Source organism: Ictalurus furcatus, chromosome 13, assembly GCF_023375685.1.
Source record: "Ictalurus furcatus strain D&B chromosome 13, Billie_1.0, whole genome shotgun sequence".
Lineage (NCBI taxonomy): Eukaryota > Metazoa > Chordata > Actinopteri > Siluriformes > Ictaluridae > Ictalurus > Ictalurus furcatus.
The window spans coordinates 3,227,897-3,238,045 of NC_071267.1; the positions used below are offsets into that span (position 1 = coordinate 3,227,897).

At 37.1% G+C, this 10,149-nt stretch overlaps 1 long non-coding RNA gene across 1 annotated transcript; it reads right to left on the reverse strand.

The window, feature by feature from the left end:
- Window positions 1-2,880: 2,880 nt before the first annotated feature.
- LOC128617508 (uncharacterized) lies at window positions 2,881-5,779 on the reverse strand. Its single transcript, XR_008387574.1, has 3 exons — window positions 5,293-5,779; window positions 3,309-3,420; window positions 2,881-3,160 (listed from the first exon to the last, which is right to left on the reverse strand). It is a non-coding gene; the product is annotated as an uncharacterized LOC128617508 (long non-coding RNA).
- Between the last annotated feature and the right edge of the window lie 4,370 nt (window positions 5,780-10,149).

The window sequence follows — 10,149 nt, forward strand, 5'->3', positions numbered from 1 at the left end:
GAAGCATCATGGTGTGGGGCTGTTTTTCATCACATGGTACTGGCAGACTTCATATAATTGAATCTGCTGCCATGCACCAGGATGATGAAGATGAGACGTGGATGGACCTTCCAGCAGGACAACGATCCAAAGCATACAGCAAAGGAAACTCTCAATTGGATTCAGAGAAAAAAAATCAAGGTGTTAGAATGGTCTAGTCCATCACCTGACTCGAATCCAACTGAACAAGATTTAAAGACAATATGTTTAGATGAACGGGACAAAATCACACCTGAATACTGCGACCCATTAATTTCTTCATACAGGAAGCGTCTTGAAGCGTCATTACAAACAAAGGCTTCTCCACTAAGTATTAAATAAATTTCAGTTAACGTGTTCAATACTTTTTTCCCGTGTCATTCCACTTTATTACACATAACTTCATTTATGGACTTAGACTATGTGTGTGTACATACATACATACATATATATATATATATATATATATATATATATATATATATATATATATATATATATATACACACATATGGGGGAGTCAAGCAGGCAAGCAAGCTAGCCCCTGACACCCCACCTTCCCTTGATTGCTTTTCAAATTTAATGACATGACTATTATTACAAGGTAAGACTTGGCTATATTGCTATTGTTTATTCTATCTCTGTCAGTCTGGAAAGGGTTAAAAAAAAAAAAAAACTATTTCAAAGACCGTGGGACTCCAAAGAACCACAGTGAGAGCCATTATCTGCAAATGGAAAAACTCAGCCCTGTAGTGAACCTTCACAGAAGTGGCCGACCTTCCAAAATTCCTCCAAGTGCACAGCAACGACTCATCCAGGAAGTCACAAAAGAGCCAAGGACAACATCAAAGGACCTACAGGCCTCTCTTGCATCAATAAAGGTCACTGTTCATGACTCCACTATCAGAAAGACACTGGAAAAAAATGACATGCATGGAAGAGAGGCGACATGAAAACCACTGCTAACAGAGAAGAACATAAAAGCTCATCTGAATTTTGCCAAAACACACCTTGATCATCCTCAAACCTTTTGGCAGAATGTCCTGTGGACTGAGGAGTCGAAAGTTTAACTGTTTGGAAGACAGGGGTCCCGTTATATCTGGCATAAACCAAACACCGAGTTCCACAAAAAGAACATCATACCTATCGAGCATGGTGGAGGAAGTGTGATGGTGTGGGGATGCTTTGCTGCTTCACGGCCTGGGCAACTTGCAATAATTGAGGGAAACATGAATTCTGCTCTCTACCAGAAAATCCTAAAGGAGAATGTCCGGTCTTCAGTCCGTAAGTTGAAACTGGTGGAAATGGTGGCACAACCAGATTTTATGTTTAAGGGGGCAATTAGCTTTTCACATTCATGATAAGTGTTGGATTTTTTTTTTCCTTCAATAAAAATAAATAAATACATAAAAACTATATTGTGTGTTTACTCAGGTTGCCTTAGTTTTATCTTGTATTTCATTTGAAGATCTAAAACTATTTAGTATGAGATATACACAAAAACAGAAGAAATCAGGAGCACTGCATGACTGCACACAATTACGTGTGGCTTTTTTAGAGTACTGTGTGAGGTGAAGTTAGAATTTGTCTACATGGCTGAGACACCAAGCGAGAATGCTGCTACACCCTAAACACAAATCTGAAAACCTAAATTTAGGCTAGACTAGTAATAGGTGGCATAATGCTCTATGTGGGTGAATGATTATTATTTTATTTATTTTTTTTTTTTTAAAAAAGCCCTTCACATATTGATGCAATTTTGTGATACACATATCATTACACTTATTTTATCTTATTCACAGATTTGTCGTAGTGACACAATTTAAAACTATGAAAAACACAACTACAAAAGAATTAATAATAATAAAGGCAATGGAAAACAAAGTTCTTGTCTAACAGCCAATCAGTTATTTGTTGCTATGCAGTGTTAAACTGGATGCGTGACACCATTGGTTGATGTCTACAGGCTCTCTGTGATTGGTCAAAATCTCACTATTTTCAAAGAATTATGCAGTTAGTCAGTGTCAAATGCTGAAGATATCTTATTATGCACAGGAAAGCTATAGCTCTTCTGCTTTATATGTGTTTGCCTCTCCAAACTAAATGCCCTCTATTTTCATATACCATAGAAACTACTTGCCAGTGCACATATTCAATAATAGAATAAAAATCACCTAATTAAATTTGATTCTGGAAGGCTATATTTACAAACTATATAAGGTAGATATAGGCAAAATGTGGAACAAAAATTAATGATGGAATTTGTGACTGTAATTCAATATTTGGCTGGGTTAAACAGGGTTAAGTGAGCAGTTATGACAGGTTGTCAAACTAAGTGTGTATTGAATACCTAGAATAACAGTTGCATTTCTGTTGTTGAGACATTATTGACTGGTATTTCACAATGCACATGCCTGTCCATCATGTTCCACTTTTATTTTATTTGGCAGATCTTTTATCTAAAGTGACTTACAAGTAAGACAGAATTGGTTCAGGGTTAAGGCTCTTGTACAAGAAGTCAACAGTGCTTCTCTAGCTGTTCTAAGATTACAACACTTTCAAGGCACCGGTGCTTGGATCATCCGCAACTTGTAAAAAAAAAAAAGTTGTTTTTCCTCTTTTCCGTTCTTTTCTTCCCTCCTTCCTTGGTGCTCATATGAATTACCACTAATAGCAAGCAAAATTGTTCTTTTATATAACTTTTTCATACGAGCTGCTGATACTGTTACCATGCATGTATCAAGGAAGGTGAACATACCTGTAAATGTGCAAATGTACAGTGCAAAATACTGCTGACACGATCATTGCATGTCTATAAATCTATAATAAAATCCAAAAAAAAAAAAAAAAATGGCGACCACAATAATTAAAGTATATTTTATTAAAAAATAATTTATATTGACTGCATTTTTCTTAGATAAAGAAATACTTCTTCTGACATAATGGATCTAAATCCTGTGGGCTCTTGATGCTACATTTGCGTTGGACATATGACAATAATATCAGTAGCATCTCTGATCCAGACAAAGCAAATCCAGGAATTCGGCAGTACCAACACCCCTGGCCAGTCGATGTAATGGTTCAGTCAAACCCAAAAAACAGTAGGAATGCAGGTGTACTGAAGGACCCGAAGAAGGAGAACCTGTGTGATACAATATTTCCTTAAAGTTACATTTTTTGAGCACTTATCACCATCACAAATTACACTGAACGTACTATGCACCAATTATTGACATCTACATGCTGCTGATCTCGACAATGTTTATTTAAAAAGTGACTAGTGACTGAACCTTAGACATGAACCTGAAGCTTTCTTCTCATGAAGTTTGCACAGCGCTTTTCACACAGGCCTCGAAAGCTTCCATCAGTTCCTTACAGGCCTCGGCACCCTTCCCTTGGACACTACATAATAGATTAGACACAATTAGTACAGTGTTTACTGAAATGAAGCAATCCCATAACAAAATGCAGTCCTGCTACTGAGCATCTATACTACAAAAACAAAAAGTGAAAAGGTTTCCATTAACTCAAGCAAAGACAATTGGAGATTAGTGACTTCCAGGCACTGGGACTGGTCTCTAAAACAAAAGTTCAGGGTTCAGTGAAGATACAGTAGCTATTAGGTTAGCATTAGCACTAATCACTACAGATATACACTTAACCCAGGTTAGCTAAAATGCCAATGTAGGTCGTTTACATTTTTTTTACATTTTGCCATTTGAACAGACGTGACTGACGCAGAATACAATCCAAGCACTGGCTTGAGCAATGAAGGGTCTTACGGTGGCCCTGTGGCAATCTCGGGATTTAAACTCTCTGATGGCTAGAACAGAACCTTCATGGTAAGCTATCACTGTCCTATCATGAGTTTCCCAGTTTGCACCCTGTTTGTAAATAAATATGCTTCACTTAATAATTCTTATGTGACAAAATGCTATTCAACATACTTTTTCAGTATTTCAGGAAGTTATATTAGTTCTACAAAGCCACTAAATTCCTCTGGGAGGGAGAGCGGTCACTCCTGTAATGTAACCTCCAATGATATAATCTAGGACACAAGTCCTGACCTTTAGCATGTCCTACGTGTTCAGAATGGCTATATTTAAATTGCAGATATACATTACTTAGAGTCGCTGCTAAATACAGCATTGTGCGGGGACAGCACATTATTTAGAATGCCCGAACATCTGAGCACAGCACATACAGTAGCGCTGAAATAATGATAATACCACTGTATTTTTATGTGTGTACTGGGATAGAAAAATCCAACATACCCCCACATATAATCTCACATTAGAGACATTGTTGCTGTTTTATAGATGATCTGGGAGAAATGCTGAGTTAGAAACAATTCAAAAAGCCATTATATTTCAATTGTAACCAATTGTAATCTATTTAAGTCTCCTGTACTGCACCTCACTGCGCAATAAGCTCTTAAACTATTCACTACATAATATCATGGATATAAACTGCTGACAAAAGGTAAAGCACTGAGGGTAATGTGTTTCATTATGGCTCACAGCATGAAGCTGGAGTCACAAACAAGCAACATGAACACAGTAGCTTCAAAGTAAATCAAACTCTCTAAATCTTTCTCTAAACATCTAGAGCTTTTTAATCTACAGATGAATGTTCTGTTTGAATTACAGTGTGAATTTATATGAAGAGTTTATGCTTAAAGATGTCGTAGATGAAATAGCAGTATGGCTGCATATTGTGTTCTCTCAAGCAGGAGTAAAAGTTTTCATAGGTGTGACCTTTAACCTCGGTCCAGACAAAGGGCAAATTAGCCAGACATGGCTTATAAGGGTAATTACGACTGTAGGAACAAAGCAAACTATGATAAATCTCTAATATACCCTTGAAGACATGTACACATGTACATGAAACATAGCTGCAGGACATGGATGATTTTCCGCTGGCATCATCAATTCCATATGTACCAGACGCCCTTCAGGGGGCTACTCTAACACACATTCCTAGTTAATATTCAATCCTTGCATTGCTTTGCATAAATGAATTTGTGTCCGATAGTGCATGACTGATATGGCGATGTGTATCAGCTGTTGAACTTGTGCTGTTGAACACAGGAAGTCTAGAACTGAAGTGAAAATACAGCACAAAGGTCCAAGTATGCATTTCTAATGCTTTTCCGTATCTGAGTAATGCGTCTGGGTAAATAACAACTAATAAAAGCACGGTTACAATATAACCTGATATAGTCAGTAACCCCATTGAATTAGCATTGTTAATCCGTATTAAAATTGTTCTCACCATTTGTCCACGTCTTCTTTGAGGACTTGGCACTGAGCAGGAACGTCTGCAGACTCAGGCATCTCTGGTTTCTATCTGTTTGTAAAAGCGAGAAAGACTGCAGGAGACTTGGTGTGATAGGAAATGTTCTTCACAAGAAAAAAAACACATGAGAGGACACATATTTATACAGGCAGTCCATGGAGTGGGAGGAGAAACGGGAGGTGGTGGGCGGTGAGAAGGAAAGACGGTAAAGGAAGAGGGCAGCAATGTGACTACACTAGCAGGGAGTTGTGCGTGAGCTGATCACGTTTGGCATTTGGAAAAATGAGCCTGTTACAGAACAACTACACGGTGTCAAGCAGCAGTTGCACATGGAGCCAGCTGAGTCTGTGTCTGAGCTTGAAGAAATGCTTCATGACAGCCACTGTACTGAATGGACCAGATACTTCCATGAGAATACCCAGGACGGCACACGTCCCTAATGTCAACCTAATCAAATTTACAATCTAAACTAAAACTAAAAAAAAATATATCTGAGCTTCAAGATTTAGTCTATTTAAGAAACATTTAAGGTGTTAGGGGCCATTAAATAATAATAATAATAATAATAATAATAATAATAATAAAGTTTAGATCATGTGTATTTTTTTTTTTTTTACACTGTCGAGATTTATGTAATTTATAAAGCTCTCTTATGTGAAATAAATAAGTAGAATTTTCTTAAGAAAACTGCTAGGTAAATTTATTTATTATTATTATTATATATTTTTTAAATAACAATAATCCTTGGTGCCATGTAAAACTCACTTAAAATATGCTTGGTTAAATTTACTGGCTTTATGTGTACAAATCTTTAGTGTGCTTTTTACATTTTTTTTTTTTTTAAATAAATTTCATTCCAATACTTTTTTCAGTATATGATCAATACTATCAACTGGAGCTATAGAGCTTTTTATCCCTAAAAAATTCCTCTGACAGATCAATTGATGAAATTGTCAATAGATTTAAGTTAATGTTATTGATATGACTATGTGTTTTGGAGTTAATGAGGTTTTGGATTAAACCGATTTAAATTCAGGTTACCAGTCAAACGGTCTAATTGAAAGAATATAATAGTTTGATAATGGTGGCTTGTGATTTCCCCCACTTTAGTCCACCATGAGAATCTTCCACCATCATGGACACTTGTGTAAGTTTGCATTAATTTGATATACTATAATAATGATCTATGATTATGTATATGTGATAGGATTGTGGTTTTTTTTTTTTTTCATGTCCTGCATCACTATATGCCTATATGAACTCTTGTTTGTAATAATTTACGTTGATAATTTGTGCCAGTGGACAAATTTGATTTACTGTCAACTACAGAATTATTGTCATCCCTAATAAAGATGAGCAAACATTAATATATCTACATTTATATTTGCAGCATTCGGCATTTGGCCCTTATACAGAATGACACATTATGAAAATACTGAACAATGCCAAGCGGATAGTAGCCTAGCCTAACAAAGAAAGAAGAAAAACAAATGTGATATATACATTCAGCTTACACATATGCAAATGCCATTGCAAAACGCTGATTTAATTCCCACAACCATTTCTGTGCTGATCTGGATGTATGTTTAGGGTCAGCATCTGATTAAAAGATCCATCTTTGGACCAGTCTTAACCTCCTGGCAGGTTTTGAACAACAATATTCTGGTGCCTAGTGAAATTCATGATGCTGGCAATCTCTACAGCAGCAGCAAAACAGTCGTGAGATCATTCGGCACTTTTCCGTATAAGCCGTCCCAAACAAGGCAGTGCTGTTTACAGCCAAAACCTTTCTGGTTTTTCTCGGATTTTGGTTTTCATTTGGTCTCATCAGACCCCAATAGACAGTTGCACAAACAACTGTAGTGTCAATGACACAAGGTAAAATGGAGTTGCTTCTTTCATGGAGGGGCTTCTTTCATGCTTCTTGTTATGGCAGTTGATTTTGAAACCTGACAACCACAAGAACAAACCTGTACAATTCTCTGACTGTATTACATAATATTTGTAATATATATATATATATGTATATATGTATGTAATATTTGTGTTTTCTTGCCTGCCTCACCATCCTCTTCACTGTTTGAAACGTTTTCATTATGGACCTGAGACTGCATATTAACGTATGTAGGTCAACATTTATCTGTCTCTCGTTCTAATGATGAAAGAAAACAAAAATGACTTTAGATGTGTGCAACCCAGTGGTGGCTGGTGGGTTTTAAAGCAGGGTAAACACAGCTGTGTATCAGAGGAAAAAGCCAGCAGTACATGTGCTTGGTCACAGCACCACCAGTACCATTTGTCTAAAACTGTTATCAACTCAACTGACCACTCCTGCAACTCCGAGAACTCTGTGAGTCTAACTGGTGCCGTCTAATATGTTTACGTTTGAAATAAAACCACCCGTGATACTCTTATTGACCCGTAGTTATGTATTAAAAGCCTGTTGTCCAATGAATGTTAATCTTTGCCCGATTAGTTTATAACTCGTTCATTTTACAATGGATAAATTCACCTGGATATTATAGACTTTAAAGCTGAAACTCTACTGAAATAATAATAAAAAAATGACCCTGATGCTTATACTGAACATCTTTCCAACGTACTTAGCACTGCTTAATTCTATACAGTTGCAGAAGAGGAAATATTTATATTCGCACTATCCGGTGTCACACAGAAGACGGTAGGTTCTTTTTTGAGTCTGGTTTCTCTCAGGGATTCTTCCTCATGTTACTTCAAGGAGTGTTTCCTCGCCATCATCACCTCTGGCTTGCTCATCAGGGATAACTACAAATTTTTTTCTATATCCGGATATCTGTAAAGTTGCTTTGTGACAATGTATTGTTAAATGTGTTATATGAATAAAATTCCATTGAATGAAAAAAACAAAGTGTACTTAAATCTGTCATAAGATCCCACTGAAGCTGTGCATCAGTGGTGTTCTACTGGCTTCGATGGACATTTTCATGCAGGCTCCAAAACAAAAACATGTACACCAAAAACATTTGAATGAATGAACAGTGTGATATTGCCATGTGACAGCTGATATTTGATTCGCTATCATATTGAATTTCACCAAGAGTGAGGAATAATTTGGACCCATCGGTAAACACATCATTGCCGCATTTGAAATGCAGGCTGTGCTTAAAGCATTGGCATGGGGTGCAAACTCATATTTATACACAGAGAAGACAAGAAATGGTCCAAGTCAACAATCAAATTTATGATTAACCATTAATACCAAATATTTGTGAAGGGGAACATGATTCTGTTAAAGGAAAGGGAAACAAATCGAGTGAAAAATTTTCATTCACTGTGTGTAATGTTTCTATATATACAATCATTTCTATTCATTTTCGAAGTTTGCTAATAATTCTAGCATTGACTGTATACAGTGCTGTGAAAAAGTATTTGCCGTATCCTGATTTCAAGGTTATCCAAAACCTATCACCAATGAGAAAAACTAATTACCCCCTTAAACTTAAAATCTGGTTGTGCCAACTTTCGCAGCAATAGCTGCAACCAAACACTTCCGATATCTGGAGATCAGTCTTTCACTTACTTCTAGGACTAGGACTTGCTCCTGTGCTTTGGGTCATTGTCTTGCTGCATAATCCAATTGCGCTTGAGTTTCGGCTTACAGACTGAAGACCGGACATTCTCCTTCAGGATTTTCTGGTAGAGAGCAGAATTCATGTTTGCCTCAATTATTACAAGTTGCTCAGGCCATGAAGCAGCGACACATCCCCACACCATCACACTTCCACCACCATGCTTGACCATAGAAATGGTGATCTTTTTGTGGAATTTGGTGTTTGGTTTATGCCAGATATAACGGGACCAAACACTTCCACTTTCAACTCAACAATCCACAGAACATTCTCCCAAAAGGTTTGAGGATCATCAAGGTGTGTTTGGGCAAAATTCAGATGAGCCTTAATGTTCTTCTGGGTTAGCGGTGGTTTTCACCTCGCCACTCTTACATGGATGCCATTTTTGCATATCAGTGTCTCTATCACTATTAGTGCCTTTCTGATAGTGGACAGTGACCTTCATTAATGCAAGTGAGGCCTGTAGGCCCTTTGATGTTGTCCTTGGCTCTTTTATGACTTCCTGGATGAGGCATTGCTGTGCTCTTGGAGGAATTTTGGAAGATCGGCCACTTCTGAGAACATTCACTACTGTGCCGAGTTTTTCCATTTGGAGATAACGGCTCTCACTGTGGTTCTTTGGCATCCCAGAGCGTTTAATCCAGAGCTTTGTAACCCTTCCCAGACTGAAGTATTTCAATCACCTTCTTCCTCGTCATTTCTGGAATTTCTTTCAACTTTGGCATAGTGTGTTACTGCGTAAGACCTTTTAACCAACTTCATGCTGCTGAAAATGTTCTATTTAAGTGTTGATGTGATTGAACAGGGTTTGCAGTAATCAGACCTGGTTGTGTCTAGTCCAGCTGAACCCCATTATCAATGCAGTTTCATAGATTTGGGGAATTAGTAACTACGGGGGCAAATACATTTTCCACACAGTCCCAGTTGATATTTGATAACTTTTTTGCTTCAATAAACAACATTATCATTTAAAAACTGTATTTTGTGTTTATTCAGGTTGCCTTTGTTTTATCTTAGATTTTGTTTTAATTTCTGAAACAATTTAGTATGAGATCTACACAAAAACAGAAGAATGATCAGGATGGGGGCAAATACTTTTTAATAGTACCGTATTGACACCTTCAGTTATAGAAGAATCTTGGTCAGTGCCGCCATGCACCTTTTAAACTCCTTTATATTCTTAGGTTTGTTCATGTGGACCATCCTCTTCAATTCAGACCACAGA